Genomic DNA, 18,133 nt, shown 5'->3' on the forward strand with positions numbered 1-18,133 from the left:
TCGCAATTGTGAGATAAAAAGTCGCAATTATCTTTTAAAATGTTTTATTCTGTGGCGGAAACAAGCTTCCATACCTCCTGGCCTCTTCCTCCCATCCATCCTCCCTGACGCATAGCTACCGGGCCGGCCCAGCTATCGGTAGGCGCCGGCGGTGCCGCGGTAGTTACCTGAGAAAACGTTTTGGAAAACACGGGCTATGGACCCAACCAACTCTATAGGAGGGGAGGGGAGAACTCCCTCACATGGTACAACCTATGCAGAGGCTGCGCGCTGCGGTGTCAGAATGCGGAACGTGTGTAGCCTAATGTAACTAACGTGACAAATGTGAAAAAACAAAAATCCTCGACCGGCCCAAAAGTGAAGCGGCCCACCGGGAATTCTCCCGATTACCCACCCCGGGCCTGTTGACAGCCAACGCTAGGCGCCGCTAGATCGGGAAGTGCGGATTGAGTGAGAGCGAGTGGATCACGTGACATGAAGCAAGCTCGGTCTCTGCCTCAATGTTGATAATTCAAGACAGCATGAGAACTGACTGCGCATGCGCAAACCTACGTAAACTACGTTCTATGGACCAAAGAGGCACTGCTAACCTCTGCCTCAATGGCCATGGCCTTGAATTTCCTGCATGAAACAATGGTTTTAGGAGCAAACAATGACAAAATGAGTATATTATATGTGTATTCCTGAAAATTTTTGTTACAAAAATTAATATTTGGAATAAAATAAATGCAATTAATAATGTGGTGAATTAATAAAGTTCTTGGAATTAATAAATGTAATGTCAACATTTCCTTTGGTGAGGCACTGCCTACCCTGCCTACCCTGACCGCACGTCCCTGATCCTAGGTGTATATGACATTCTTCTTACAGACTCAGACAATATGAGTTATATAAAAAATGACTAAGCTTTAAAAGGGCAGTGAATGGCCTTTTATGTTTTGAAGTCCATAAAAGTGAATCTATCCATCATAAAAGTAATCCACATAGCTCCGAGCAGGGGCGCAACTACCCAGTGTCAGAGGGGTATGCAGCAACAATTTTGGCGCCCTGTATGTCTGACAGCACAGCTAACATGAACAGCTAATGGTAAAACAAAATCTATAATGATTCCATGCATGGAAAACCAGACTTATTGCATAAGTTATGTTTTCCAGCTTCTAGTCATTTATTGTGCATGCTACCTTATATTTACCAGTTGTTATTGTTGTTGAGATATGTCATGCATGGGATTGGTACCATAGGGTTAAACCAAAATCTAAATGTAGCCATCAGCAACATTAGTTTTCATTAAGTTAGGAAACACTAGCCAGTCTGTTAACATTCATATTTGCAGGCCTCCAAGTTTGGGAGCAAATCTTTGCATGATTCCATGGTAAACCAGAGATATTGCATTAGTTGTTTTCCAGATTCTTGTCATTTATTGTACATGCTACCTTATATTTTCCAGTTTTCAGCTCAGCAACCTTGGTTTTGCATATTCTAAGCTAGCCATAATTTAAAGGTGAACTAAGTAACTTTTTTACCTTAACTGAACAGCTTCGGAGTCATTGGAATGGTTATATTGATTATTTCGGGTTGAATGGTGGTCGTTTCGCACCCCCCTGGTGCCCGTGAGCGGAAAATCCGCACTTGCAACTTTGAGCCGGTGGGCCGCCGCGTCAGGAAGTCTCGCGTGATATCAGGTCTCGCGATGTAAACAATTGCTTTACGGCCACAAGAAATCTGCTAAAATGCTGTCATTATTGCGCTCCCTCACGCTGTTCGAACCCGAATAAAGAAGACGTTTTAAAGAATGTCCCATCTGCTTTGATGTCGTTGATCTACTAGCCTCTGGTGTCTGAGAATCACCAATGAGTTTTTACAACAGTGTTGTCAAATATCTATTCCGAAGCTGTGGGGGGAGCTCTAGAGAGAAACCTGCGAGCAAAAAGCGAGAATACAGCGAAGAAATCCCGAAACTACTGAGCCCTGCTTTAACCCCCCATTTTGCTGCTACATTCCCAGTGTTAGCAAACGCTAGCTCGTCTGTTAACATGAATATTTGCAAGCCTCCAAGCACACACAGACGTCACACTTTAAATCCTACCTGTTGCCTTTCACCATCCACTTATTTAGCTGCTGTCGCATCCCTTGACATGCCATCTCCTTTTCCCTCTTTCTTTTTCTATTTTTAGAGCCTGACAGCTTTTTTGCTTTATCCATCTTTTTCTACGTCAACTCACTACTTGTACCTGCTTGCTCAGCGGTCACGGCGCCCCTGCCCGCTCGCGATATTACCGCCCCTCTTTTCTATGTCACAATTCTATAATGGAATCTTACGAGGGCGCCGGCGCCTACTCCAGCCTGTTAGTCTTTTAAAATGTTATATAACATTGAGGAAATGCAGAAATGATTTAGAAACGCACAACAGCAGCTAGGCTACATAGAAAATACAAAAAAACAAGTAATAAAAACTCAGTGAGTGTTTTAGCGCAATTTTCTGACGTCATGGGATCACAACACTAAGAGATAGTAAATCTTTTTATGTTTTTTTTTTTTTTTTTTTTGTGCGTTCCCGAGATTAGACCTCCCTTAACATAATGCCGAAAACCCGAAGTCTCTAGGTGGTCTGGTTGAGGAGGAGATAGAAGTGCAAGATTGGTGCGCACAGACAGAACAGAAATCATGAGTTAACAATCGCAATTTTGTCCGTTGGAAAATTGCGCTAAAAAGTTATATATATATATATATATATATATATATATATCTTTTTTTTTTTTTTTCACCATCGCTTTGGCACCCCATGGTGCTGCGCCGCTATGTGCAGCATATAGCGCACACCCACTTTTTGCACAACTGGCTCCAGAGGGTTAATAAAGTCTTCTGAAGCGAAACGATGAGCTTGTGTAAGAAAATATTAATATTTAACATGTTAGAAAGTACAATTTTGTATAATTATTATAATATAAATAATAAACAGCAAAAGATTTGAAATTTTGCATCTGAAATGTTTTCACCCCAAACTGCTTTATTTTGGTACGAGATATATAAGGGCACTCCCCCTATATTTTTATTGCGTCAGATGTATTTCTTGCGTCACTTTACTCACAGCTGATTGGTCCAGTTTTGTTTTGCGATCTCTAACCCAGAATAAAAGCAGTGTAGCGTAAGTTACCATGGCATTGAACACCGCTAAAAAACAATCCACCTTCTTGAGCTCAAAAAACGTCTCTGTTACGTAAATATGATCAAAAATGGCTGTAAAAAATAAATCATTCATTCAAAAAATGTGATCTTTCGTTCAAAAAATTGGCAAAATTCTAACCTTTCATTGAAGTAAAAGAATTCAAATTAGGGGGGAAATCACATTATGAAATAAATGTTTTTCTCCAAAACACGTTGGCCACAATTATTAATACCCTTTTAGTAAATACCTTTTTGCAATCTCCTTTTGCCAAGATAACAGCTCTGAGTCTTCTCCTATAATGCCTGATGAGTTTGGAAAACACCTGACAAGAGATCAGCGATCATTCCTCCATACAGAATCTCTCCAGATCCTTCAGATTCACAAGTTCATGTTGGTGCTTCTTCTCTTCAGTTCACTCCACTCATCAGGTCATGGCAGAAGCTTCATTTTGTGCTCCGAAACACATTTTTGTGTTGATTTTGATGTTTGTTTTGGATCGTTGTCCTGATGGAAGATCCAACTACGGCCCATTATAAGATTTCTAGCAGAAGCCGTCAGGTTTGGATTTTTTTATCTGTTGATATTTGATAGAATCCACAATGCCATGTATCTGAATAAGAAGTCCAGGACCTCCAGCAGAAAAATAGGCCCACAACATTAAAGCATTGATAAAGCTTCTGTTTTAAGGGTTTTACAGACCACCCAACAAAATAAAAGCCCGGGGCCTGATAAAGTCAGTGGGAGAGTTTTGAAGAGCTGTGCTTACCAGCTCTGTGATATTAGTCATTTCATTTTTCAGACCTCATTGAAATTACAGAGAGTACCCTCAGTGTGGAAAAAATCCATTATTGTACCGATTCCTAAAAAGACCAATGCCAAACAAATGAACGATTTTAGACCAATTTCTTTAACATCATTATTAATGAAGTGTTTTGAGAGAATTATTAAATTTTGGCTTGTAGAGCATACTAGTCAGCTGATGGATCCGCTACAATTTGCCTATAGGAGAAATAGGAGTGTGGAGGATGCCACTCTGACACTCTTAAATTACATATATAAACATGTGGATATCAGTAAGCATCATGCTCGTTTATTATTTATAGATTTTTCTTCAGCGTTTAACACTATTCAACCAATTCTTTTAGCTGAATGTTTGCTTTCTGAATTTGATGTTCCTAAGGGTTTGGTGGCCTGGATTTTAGATTTTCTGACTAGAAGATCTCAAATAGTACGGGTGAATGGAGAACATTCACGGGAACTGTATTCTTCAGTGGGCTGTCCCCAAGGCTGTATTCTTTCACCTTTATTATTTATTTTATATACAGATAGGTGCAGAAGTCAATATCCAGACAGACATATTATTAAATATGCTGATGATACAGTGGTGTTAAGTCTGTTAAAGCAAGGTGACACAGAGCATGGGCCCATTTTGAAATATTTTTTGGATTGGTGTGAGAGTTTACAAATTTACAAATTAACGTCTCCAAAACTAAAGATATGAATATAGAATTTTATAATTCTGTCGGAACTCCATCTAAAGTAGTTATTGCGGGTAAAGAAGTTGAGAAGGTCAGTTCAAGTATTTGGGTACATTAATTGATGATAAGCTTAGGTGGGTGGAAAACACAAATCTTATTATATCGAAAGCACAAAAACGGTTATATTTATTGAGGAAGCTTAAGTCTTTTGAAGTGGATAAATCTATATTGATAATGTTTTATAGATCTTTTATTGAAACTGTTTTGACATTTGCTATGATTTGTTGGTTTTATGGATTAAATGTTAAAAGTAGATCCCAGCTTCAGCGCATTATTAATTTAGGGTCAAAGATTACAGGATCTGTACAGCTGGGTTTGTCTGCTCTGTGTGAGAGAAATGTTCTTAGGAAATCCTTGACTATCCTAGAGGATACATCTCACATTTTGTTTTTAGAATTTGAACTGCTTCTAGGGCTGGGACGGTATGGATTTTTTCTTACCGCGGTTGAAAAGCAAGAAATTCCCGCGGTATTGCGGTAAACCGCTTTAAACCTCAACCCCCCTTCCCACCCTCCCCCAGTTTTTTTTTCTGCGACGTTGCGGCTGGAACAACAAACAAAGTGTGGCAATGATAATCTCAGGTAGTGTTTATGTGCTTTATTTAATGTTAAAAGCATACAATGTGACTTTGAATATCGTTTAGTGCTCCAGCTTTGTAGCTGTAAAAGCAACAATGGATAATTCACCTCAGATCTTGAAATTAAACAAATGGAAACAAGAACGTTCAAACTAGTGCATTCTGACAAATATTGTTTTAGTAACTCAGTAGTCTTTGTATTTTTAATAATGTTTAAATGGTGTAATATTTGTGAATTTGATTATGTAGCCTAGCCCAGGGGCGATTCTAGGATTTTCGTTTTAGGGGGGCTCAGCCCCCAATGAGGGTATGATTTAAAAAAAAAAAAAAAAGTTAGTTTATGGTCTAATGCTCATTATTAACTAGTTTCATTAATTCATCCAGCAATATGCATATGGCACAGTTTTATAATCACTGAGGAACCAAATGTGAGGTATTTAGGGGGGTTCGGGGGCATGCTCCCCCGAGAAAATTTTGATTTCTCTGATCTACATATGTGCATTTTAAGATGTTTTGAAGGCCAAAGAAATTGGATAACAATAGCTTTAAAACCATGTGCGGGCAGCTGTTTATTTTCTCACCTCATCAGCATCACACTCTTTTTCTCTTTGTTTTTATCTTGCTCTGTCTCTTCCCCTCCTAAAGCTGCTTTGACTAATATAGGCTTTTCATTTTTGTCTGTCAGTGAAGAAAGTAAACATAGGGTCAACTGATAGGTTGATTTATGAATCATTTTTTCAGACAAAGCTACCAGGAAAGCTAGGTAACTAAGTTTATTAAATTCATTCACAATATGTACACATTCATTATTGATCTAGGCCTAATACATGGCCGTAGACAGGGCTTTATAATCAAAGAGGTCATAAACTTGAGGCTGTTATGGGGTTAAACATTTTTATTTCTGATATGTGCATTTCAAGACGTTTGAAGGCCAAAAAAGGATAAGAAACAGATTTAAAACCTGCTCTCTCCTCATCTCCATCACTCTGTCTTTTTCTCTCAGTCTCCTGATCTTGCCCTGTCTCTTCCCTTCCTAAAAGCTGAACTTTTTTAATTTACTGAAGGCTATAAATTGTATTATATTAATTCTCAACATGTACACATGCATTATTAATCTTGTGCCTATGAAAACGGCTTTGTTAATGTTTCTTGTCCCCTCACAATGACATAATTACACGTTATATAGGCCTATTTTCAGCTCAAAATGGCGAAATTAGACAAAAGTTTATTAGTTTTCTAATTATTTTTGTCATTCGTTTAACATTTATGACCTAAAAAACTGTCAAATATAAAATGTTTAGTTTAGCTACTTACATCTTCTTAACTCGCACTTGACCGTAAACTGAAGCGTCAGTCGTGCTGCTAAAATTCGCGCACAGCAGTTTCTGCGAACACGCATTTGTGTAGCCTACACTTAATCACAAATGTTTAGGGGGGCTAGGCAGAAGTTCAAAAAGGGCCTAGTGACGCCTTGGTTCTCACTCTGCGTGTGTTTCGCGCTGGATGACGGCCGTGCTGAGCGGTGCAGGTACAGAGGAGAAGTAGAAGAAGAGAGGATGACACCATTTGCTAAGCGGGGATGTTTTCATTTTCATCCTTACACATACATTTTAAACCACAAACTACGGAGTATGTTTTGGACATTATTTAACATTGTCAAAGACGAATTTTTTTTTTTATAATAACATTTCTTACTCCAAGTTTTAGGGGTGCTGAGCTCCTTTTTAGGGGTGCTGAAGCACCCCTAAAAAGGGGCTAGCCTCGCCCATGGCCTAGCCTACTTATCCATTTTCTTGCAAGTGCCGTCAAGATTACTCTCTGGTGCTGTGAGTGTGCACTTACCGCGACTCCGCGAGGGTTGACAAATGCGGTCTTCACGTGAGAGAATTATGTTAAATAAGCACGTGCAATTAAAAGCTGAGGTCCTGCTTTTACTTTTTTTATTTACGGTGCGGCTTGGACGCGGCGTCCGTCGAAAATAGACTAGGCGCCTATCTTTAGCGCTGGGCGCGGAGAGACGCTTCTGAAACGCGCCGCGTCGTGGCTATTGCAAACACAAGCATTGACTAGAGTGGGCGCGATCAGCTCCGGTAGCCGCGTCGCAGCCGTAACGCGCCACAGAGTGTAAATAAGGGCTTATAGTCAATAGCCTACGAATGGAATGTTATTATGTGTCATGGAACAACTTGCGAACTTTAGAAAGGTCGGATTTGCTCCATCTTTTGATAAGTTTTGTTTAGAAAACCTTGAATCCATGCAAGACACAATGTTATTAGACACAATCCATGTCATTAGAATCAATGAATCCATGTCATTAGACACAACGTGAACACATGTGAAGGCCAGTGTTTATTTTTTTCTTTTTTTTTTCTTTTTTTTTGCGGTTATGACGGTGACGAGCTCAGACCCGCGGTAGGCGTCACGTGACCGCGGTATTGCGGTAATGCGGTAACCGTCCCAGCCCTAACTGCTTCCCTCAGGAAAGCGATATAGAGTGCCTAAGTGGAGGACCGTTAAAGCTTCTAGGTCTTTTGTTTCAAATGCAATTATGAGTGTAAATACTTATTTGAAACAAAGATAAAGGTACTATGAATTTTAAATAGAAGTTATATGAAGAATCATTATAAATGCCCGGGGTTTGTGATGTTTTCATAAATGTTTGTGATGTTTTTTTTCTTTTCTTTTTTTTTCTTTTTTTCTGTTTTATAAAATTTTGTATGTATGTGAGGTTTGAAGCTACTTAAATTGCCCTGTAAAGGGACAAATAAAGATTTTACTACTACTACTACTACTAAAGATCCAGTGGTATATTAAATTGTACACATGTGGTACTTTTTATCCTTGTGTGCACCAAACCCATCTAGCGTGTTTGCTGCCAAAAAGCTCTTTTTTTAGTTTCATCTGACCACAGAACTCTGTGTTGTTTGAAGTTCCAGTCCTGTCTGACAACTGAATATGCTGGAGTTTGTTTTTGGATGAGCGAGGAGCATTTTTCTTGAAACCCTCCCAAACAGCATGTGGGGATGTAGGGGTTGTTTGATTTTATTTTTTTTTTATAGGCTCTCTGACCCCAAGACTCAACTAATCTCTGCAATTCTCCATCTTTGATCCTTGGAGAGTCTTTGGCCACTCAAACCATCCTCCTCACCGTGCATTAAGATAATATAGACACACGTCCTCTTCCTGGCAGATTTGTAACATTTTTACTTGATTATAACTTCTTAATTATTGCCCTGATGGTCAAAATGGGTATTTTCAATTATTTAGCTATTTTCTTACAGCCACTTCCTATTTTGTGATGCTCAACAATCTTTTGCTGCAAATCAGAACTGTATTATTTGGTTTTACACATTGTGATGGATGATTAAGGGAATTTGGCCTTTGTGCTTCCTCATATTTAAAATCCTGTGAAACAAGAAGTCACGGCTGGACAATTTCATGTTCCTAGTCACCCTGGTGTGCTAAATAAAGGAAAATATGAATGGGAATATACTTCAGAGATATTGTATTCATAAAACATTCTAGGGGTATGAATAATTGTGGCCAATGTGTTTTGGAGAAAAACATTTATTTCATAATGTGATTTCCCCCCCAATTTGAATTCTTTTACTTCAATGAAAGGTTAGATTTTTGCTAATTTTTTGAATGAAAGATTTATTTTTTACAGCCATTTTTGATCATATTTACCGGGGGTATGAATACTTTCCGTACCCACTGTATGTAACCCTCATTCCCTGAAGGAGGGGACGGAGAGCTGAGTCACCTTCGAGTGTAAACTAAACAAGATAATGGAGATTGGCGCACATTTGCTTTTCACTGAGGATCCGAGATAGTGACTTGGATGAATGAGTGAAGTGAATGAGTGAGAGTAAAAATTAAACGAGCGTAAATCCGTCTGTGTGTGCATCTCTCAGAAATCAGAGCTTGGCAAGAGTAATATAGACTCAAATAGGCTACTTCATCATATACATGTTTTACAATATGATATTGTATATTATTGTATGTATATTTAAATGATTTAAGCTTTGTTCAATATATACTCAAATGAATGGAATAAGCAGCACAATCACAAATCAAACAGCGCTTTAATTGCCGTCTCTGCAGCTAAAACACGGAATGGAGTTTAATTTATTAGGGCATTCCTCAAGTGGAATGGATTTGACTGACAGGTGACTGAAAAGTGAGCAGACATATGCGCTGAATTAGAGACGGTAAAAGTGAGTGGGTCCAATATCATTGGTCTTAAAAAGTGGGTGGATCTTGTCCCACCGATATACAATGGTTCCGACGGCCATGGGTCTACCTGAGCGGTCCCGAATTGTCTCAATATCACTGCCAGGGGATGGAGTTGCCACTCCCCGGAAGCGTAGGCTGTCGTGAGAGTTTGTCGGCTGCATGATTCAGCAGGCCTGGAATGTGAATGAAACGAAGCGACCTCAGATGCTTCTAACTCCATAGGAGGGGATGGTGGGTGAGTTGCGTAGACCACCTTGATGGTTGATGTACGCAATGTTCGCAGTGTTGTCTGTACGGAACAGTACGTGCTTGCCTCGTAGCTGTGTTTGAGGCAGCCCAGCGCAAGACGTACAGCTAAAAACTTGAGGCAGTTTATGTGCCAATGCAGTTTGGGGCCCATCCGCGGGATCCGCCACGCCCATCTCAGGACTCGGCTATAAATTATATAAGTGCATTTATGCCATATATTCCTACATTATTTGGTTATTTTTCACAGCTCTTATGATTGGTATCTTACAATATATGTAAACTAAGAAAAAAACAGGCATCGAACAATATATTAAATGTGCTCTAAGCGATGTCACACGTTAAAAAAAACAAAAAAACATTTTCACATACAGCAAACATCTCCTCACTATCCGCTAGCTACCTGTCTCCTGAACACACTATAAAAAAAAAACAGGGTCTCTGTAGACAGCCCAGGCTCCACAAACAGCAAGAAAAATAAACTGGCCCAGCCTGGACCACGAAACATAACAAACAGTGTTCCAGCCAATAACCGACAAGAATAATTTGGGGGTTGGGGGGTTAATGTGCGTGCACATGAAGGGGGGTGTGGGGAGTGGAGGAGAGAGAAGCATGAAGAGGGAAGTTAGCTAGTGGAGAGATGTCCTAGACAACGACTAACGTTAGAATTATATTCTCTTGAATTTTGATATAGCCGACACACAACCAAAGAGACGACGTTCCGATGAGCAAATAACAAAGAATAGGGAAAAGGAGATGGTGGAGAACTCGACAATCGACTACTATGGACTTCGACCGAAAACAGGAAATAAATACAGGTATGTGCAACAGGGTGCAAATTTTAAAAAGAGGATAACACGGTGTAGGCAACACCGTTTTTTGTCGTTGTTCTCTGTACTGACAGCACTCCAAATTTACAAAAAAATGAGCTCAATGTTAAAATTGACCGGAGTTCTCCTTTAACTAAGCCAAACAGCCAGTGATCCATATGCATTTAAACTAATTGAAATAATTATTGAACAATTATAATTCTTGGACAATAATAATTCTTGGACAAGTGGTCAGTTGGTGGAGACGGCAAGAGCGCGCTAGTAGTTTCTTCTGAAATACCCAGTTCTCCCGTTATTCAGTGTTCTATTTGACTCAAGGTAAGCCTATCTTCGATTCTCTGCTTATTTTTAATTTTTACCTTTTTAATTTAATTTTATTTAGACACGTTTCGACTTTAACAGCAGCGTGTGAAAATTATTGCAGTTTAATTGCACTTAAGTATTGCCTCCTAGCAGCTAGTTTCGATTTGGCCCATTTCGCTTTATTTGCTTAATTGCTGGGCCGAGACAGCTGTCCTCACTCAAGCAGTGAAAGCACCATATCTACTGTATGTAGCTTGCGCGCTGTCGTGGAAGCATCAGCGGAAGCGTTCAGCTCTCGTGTTCAGCCTCCTCGTGTGAAGACCGACTCAGGTAAAGACCATCGACTCTACCTGCGCGACTCCACTGAGCAAGGACACCAGAAAGGCACTTAAGTATCTCCTTCTCCCTTTCCTTTCCCACTTTTATCTTATTTTCCCCTTACTCAACATGTGCTTTCAATACATTCCTGTTATCTCTCTGCAACGGCCTTTCATCACGCGCAAAAGGCAGCGCAATACTGCTAATCTGCGTCCCATTCTCTCATCCTCACACACACCTCTCTCTCTTTCCGTGGGTCTATGGAATTGTCAGTCAGCAGTCAATAAAGCTGACTTTATTCCAGCCTTTGCATCTCATTCTACTCTTACTATCTTGGGCTTGACTGAGACCTGGATTCGTCCAGAAGACTCAGCAACCCCCGCTGCTCTCTCTAGCAATTTCTCTTTCTCTCACTCCCCTCGCCAGTCTGGGAGGGGTGGGGGTACAGGGCTTCTCATTTCTAACAATTGGAAATACTCAGCGCTCTCTTCTCTATTCAACAACAACTCATTTGAATATCATGCTATTCGTTTGAATATCATGCTATTACACTTACAACTCCCAACAAGATCCATATTGTAGTCATTTATTCTCATCTCTGGATGTGAATACCGCAACGGATACCTTATGCTCCACTCTAACCTCTTCTCTAGACAATATCTGCCCTCTCTCCTCCAGGCCAGCACATGTTACTCCCTCTAACCCCTGGTTATCTGAGGTTCTTCGTGAACACCGGACCGAACTCAGGGCAGCGGAGAGGAAATTGCGCAAATCAAAAGACACATCTGACCTGAGTATGTATAAATCTCTCCTCTCTTCCTTTTCTGTTGATGTTCATGCTGCAAAATCTTCCTACTTTCACAACAAGATCAACAACTCCTCCAACACACGATCACTCTTCAAGACATTCAACTCTCTCCTCTGTCCACCTCCACCACCACCCGCCTCCTCCTTAACTGCTGACGATTTTGCTAACTTCTTCACCAACAAAACAACATCTATCAGCAGTCAGTTCTCAGCTCCACACACACAGGAACCCAGACCGACCCCTTCCATAGCCAATAACCCTCTCTCCTCCTTCTCTCCGCTAACCGAGGAAGAAGTATCTAAACTTCTCTTCTCCAGTCATCCTACCACCTGCCCTCTAGACCCCATCCCCTCACACCTTCTACAAGCCATCTCTCCCACACTTCTACCAGCACTCAACACATCATCAACTCATCCCTCCATACTGGCACTTTCCCTTCTGCATTCAAGCAGGCTCGGGTAACTCCACTGCTTAAAAAAAACAACACTAAACACATCATTTGTAGAGAATTACAGACCTATCTCTCTCCTACCATTCATTGCGAAAACCAAGTAACATCCTTCTTGTCTCTGAACAACCTGCTGGATGTCAACCAATCTGGCTTCAAGAAAGGGCATTCAACTGAGACTGCATTACTGTCGGTCACAGAAGCCCTACGGATCGCAAAAGCTGCTTCCAAATCCTCAGTTCTCATTCTCCTGGATCTGCTGCCTTCGACACTGTGAATCATCAGATCCTTATGTCCACCCTCTCATCACTGGGCATCACAGGAACTTCCCTCCACTGGTTTGAGTCCTATCTCACAGGTAGGTCCTTCAGGGTCGCATGGAGAGGTGAGGTATCCAAAGCACATCAGCTGACCACAGGGGTTCCTCAGGGTTCAGTTATTGGACCCTTGCTCTTCTCCATCTACACCACGTCACTGGGACACATCATACAGGCATATGGTTTCTCCTACCACTGCTATGCTGATGACACACAGCTCTTCCTCTTATTTCAACCTGATCCCACAGTAGCTGCACGGATCTCAAGCTGTCTGGCGGACATCTCGACATGGATGAAGGAACATCTCCTGCAGCTCAACCTGGCAAAGACTGAGCTTCTCGTCCTCCCCGCCAATCCATCTCTACAACACGACTTCACTATCCAGCTAGAATCATCATCAATCACCCCATCAAGGTCGGTCAGAAATCTTGAAGTAATATTTGATGACCAGCTGACCTTAACAGATCACATTTCAAAGACAGCTCGATCATGCAGGTTTGCACTGCACAACATCAGGAAGATCAGGCCTTTCCTAACTGAGCATGCAACACAACTTCTCGTCCAGGCCTTGGTCATCTCTAGGCTTGACTACTGCAATGCTCTTCTGGCTGGACTTCCATCATGTGCAACTAAACCTCTACAAATGATTCAGAATGCTGCAGCTCGTCTTGTCTTCAATGAGCCCAAAAGTGCCCACGTCACTCCTCTGTTCATCTCTCTACACTGGCTACCACTCACCGCTTGCATTTTGCGTATGTGTGATGTGTGTATCATTTCAGACCCAAATACAAATAATGAAATTTACTTCTCATTTAAAAAGAAAACGACAGTTATACATTTAGAAACCCAAACATTTGCCCAGGTCTCCACATTTATATTTTACTAGTCAATTAATAGGCTATAATATATGGATATATTACATGAATCAAAAGTAATTATAATGAATATATATATATATATATATATATATATATATATATATATATAGCAGCAAAAGATGGACAATTTGCTCTCTAAAGTTTGTTTCACACAATAAACTGCTTTGATTTGGAGTGAGAGATACAGGGGGAGTGGCTTTATTGTATCACTGCACTGATTGGTCCAGTTTTGGTCTGCATTTCTAACCCAGAATAAAACCTGCTCCGGAGGACAGGTTAGCCGTGTAGCGTAAGTTACCATGATGATGAACACAACTAAAAACCAATCCACTTTCTTGTGCCTGAAAAAGTCAGAGTTTGCAAACTAATCTCGAACTTTACCTGTTAGCAACTGAAACCGGCTTTGTGCAACAGGCCACAGGACGTTTTTGTTGTTGTTGTTTTTATTTATTTTTATATAACACTTTCAAATGTACTACTGTATACCCAAAGCACTTTACAATCATATCAGGGGATCTCTCCTCATCCACCACCAGTGTGCAGCACCACTTGGATGATGCGACGGCAGGCACAGTACAGCGGCGCCAATGTGCTCACCACACACCAGCTATAGGTGGGGAGGAGAGAGTGATAGAGCCAGTTCAGTGGATGGGGATTATTAGGAGGCCATGATTGGCAAGGGCCAATGGGTGGAATGGTTACACCCCTACAGGTTACACCCCTACTCTTTACGAGAAGTGCCATGGGATTTTTTATTGACCACAAAGAGTCAAGACCTCGGTTTAACGTCTCATCTGAAGGACTGTGCTTGTTACAGTATAGTGTCCCCATCACTCTACTGGGGCGATAGGACCCACACAGACCACAGGTTGAGCGCCCCCTGCTGGCCTCACTCACAACTCTTCCAGCAGCAACCTGGTTTTCCCAGGAGTCTCATATCTAGGTACTAACCAGGCTCAGCCCTGCTTAGCTTCAGTGGGCAACCAGTCTTAGGCTATTGAATCTCAGTTTATTTTAATTATTGGATCTGTAGAAACATTTTACTCACAAAATCACACATTGTCATTGAAATGGTAATTTTATTTGTTGTACAGAGTTATTGTACAGATGTACGTTATTGTATATACATCTGTTTATGTAATAACAGGCTTTATGTAACTAAACAAACAAAATAAAAAAAAAAAAAAAAAAACTGATCAAATTCAGGGAATTGTTTCATATATTAACTAATAACTGATTGTTGTTGTTTTTCTACATGTCTTTCTGGTTTCTTTTAATTTTGGGATTTCTTTGTGCAAGTTTTCCATCAAAATAATTTTCTTTCTTGTTCTCCAACATATAAAACACAAATCTTGTGGCATTTTACAGCAAAACCAGTTTATTACTTAACTAACTACACATTTACTTTATGTGAATCTAACAAAACATTTGCTCACTGTGACACAGAACAATGCTTTCTAATATGCCTCACTAGATTTTTTGATTGGGTGAAGCTCTTCTCACACTGAGTACAGTAGTACGGCTTCACTCCAGTATGAACTCGCTCGTGTGCCTTCAGGTTTCCAGACAGAGTGAAACTCTTGTCACAATATGAGCACTTGTAAGGTTTTTCTCCAGTATGAATTCTTTGGTGCTGTTTCAGATGCTCAGCTTTAGTAAAGCTCTTCCCACAGTCAAAGCACATATAATCTCTCACTTCATTGTGTGTTTTCTTGTGCTGTTTAAAACTGTCCAGCCGTGAAAAACTCTTTCCACAGAGAGAACACACATAAGGCCTCTCATCTGAATGAACTTTCAGGTGTTTTTTTAGACTTGATGATGAAATAAAATCTTTACCACACTGATCACAGTTAAATGGTTTTTCTCCAGAGTGAATACGCAGATGATACCTGAGACATGTTGAATCTCTGAAACTCTTTCCACACTGAGTGCATGTATATGGTTTCTCTCCAGTGTGAATTCTCATGTGTATGTTAAGGTTTCCTTTGTGTGTGAAACTCTTTCCACACTGAGAGCAGGTGTGTGTCTTTTTGGCTTTTGTTCTTTGAATTGTAAATTTACGATGTTCCTCCTCCACTTCATTCAGTTCTTGTCTTTGCTCTTTCACTCTCACCTGTCTCCGTCTCACCTGGAACCCTTATTTAATAGCAGAAAGCTACAGAGATCAGATCTTTCACTTTTTGTTCTGTCATTCACTTTTTAATACATTATGCTATATACAAGGTTATGATCGTTTGGATGTCAACAATGAAGAATCAATAATGGACTCCAACCTGTTTGTTCCTCAGTATCTTCATGTTTTATTCCGGATGGTTCTGGATCACTCATGTCTTCAATCTCCTCTTTAATAAACTCCATCTTTAACAGTAACACAGATTTCAGCTGCTACTCCTGGAGTTTGTCCTTCTCTTGTAGGATGATGGGAATATTCCCAGTATTTATTGGTGAATTGTTGTGGGAGGGGCTTCACTGCAGGTGTGAACTGTGATCACCGTGTTTTTATTCAATCTGCATTTAAAAAGTGCAGAGCCATCATGTTAAACTGCTGCTGAAAAGCCTCTTTGTCTGCAAAAGTTCCCTGTTTTCAGCTCATTCATTATGGGGATGTCTGAGATCTTCTGTAAATTGGCACATTAAATCGTTTTATTGGTGTCAACAGGCTGAAAACAAACTACAGAAACTACACATTTGAAATTTCACTTCAGGTCTTATCAAGGATGATAAATGTGAATTTTCAAGTGAACCCTGATTTAATAATAGTTTAATAAAAACCAGACCCCCGAGGACTATAGCTAAGTCCCATTAAGGGATCTTGGTTCTTACAGTCAGCCTCAGTCGTCTGGCCACACGAATGAAGCTTTTTCACAGTTGTTAGATTTGATGTCTCTTTTCTCGTCTCGTGTTTATGTGTATGTGTGTTCATGTGGGTGTGGTCACTGTTTGCGGCCGCTGATCCGCACGCCAGCTGCAACTGATCAGCGTACCCTATTTAGTCTCTCTGCTGTTGCCTTGTCTTTGTCAGATCGTTGTGGATGTTCCCGCTTGTGTTTTCCTGCCTGTTTCCTGTGTCCTTGTGGTCTTCACGTTCAGCACTCCTGGTTCGTCACATCGCCGTCTTCCGGATCTCTGTTCCCGAACTTTCATCATCATCATCATTCTCTTCTCCGGAGAGATCAGATTGTCCTCAGCGTCCCTGTGCTGCCAAGAGTGTTACTGGACTTAATATTCACGCTCCCAACATCTGATCTATTCTCAATAAAGAGATTTTGTATTTGCACTTGAATCCTCTGGTTTTCATTACAAGCTTATGAACGTAGCTTTCTGAGATCGGCTTGTTTGGATTAAAACTTCATGTTCCGATGAGTTTAGAAAATTCTGCACACAGTAAACATCAGAATATCCCTTCTCCAGTCAATACAATTTTTCACATTTTTAAATCATATTGTGGACACTCATTTTAGGTGCCGTTTGTTCAACTCATTGACCACAGTACACTGAAAGTAAACATAACTGGAAATAAGTGAGATGTACCATTTCCAAACGGAAGTGCTTCACAAAGCTCAGTGCAAGTGGTCCGTTGCTTCATTAAATGCCAAATAACTGATTGTTGATGTTTTTCTTACATTTGCTTCCAGTCTCTTTTAATTTAGGTATTTATTTAAGCGTTCAATCAGTTAATTCAATAATTTTCTTTTTCTCCAACATATAAAAAACACAAATCTTGTGGCATTGCACAGAAACAATAGTTTATTAGTTAAGTAACTACACATTTACTTTATGTGAATCTCACAAAACATTTGCTCACTGTGACACAGAACAATGCTTTTTAATATGCTTCATTAGTCTACTTGATTGGGTGAAACTCTTCCCACACTGAGTACAGTCGTACGGCTTCTCTCCTGTATGAACTCGCTCGTATAATTTCAGGTGGCCAGACTGAGTGAAACTCTTGTCACAACTCTTTTCCTGCAGTAACAACACACATGGGGCCCTGTTTTAACGGTCTGAAACGCAAGTATCAAGCGCGAAACGCAAGTAACTTTGTGGGCGGGTCTTGGGCGCTGTTGCTATTATACCGGCGGGATAAATGACTCTTGCGCCCGACGCAAATCTAAAATGGGTTGGTCTGAAGTAGCTTCATTATTCATAGGTGTGGTTTGGGCGTAACGTGAAATAAACCAATCAGAGCGACATCTCACATTCCCTTTAAGAGCAGGCGCGCTTGTTCTAAAAGCGGATTCCTATTGTAACGGCGGATTTGCCGGGAGCGGTTCACAGCCGAGGAGAGCGACGTTCTCGTCAGGGCCGTAAAACACAGAGAAGTGACATTGGGGATGGAGAAACACACCCAAATTAGCTTCGGTTAAACAGGCGTATGATAATTTGGGTAAATGTATAAGCTAGATGTATGCTTTTATAATAAACTGTCTATCTATCTATCTATCTATCTATCGTAATAATGTATGAT

This window comes from Abramis brama (assembly GCF_963993115.1).
Source record: "Abramis brama genome assembly, chromosome: 10".
Classification (NCBI taxonomy): domain Eukaryota; kingdom Metazoa; phylum Chordata; class Actinopteri; order Cypriniformes; family Leuciscidae; genus Abramis; species Abramis brama.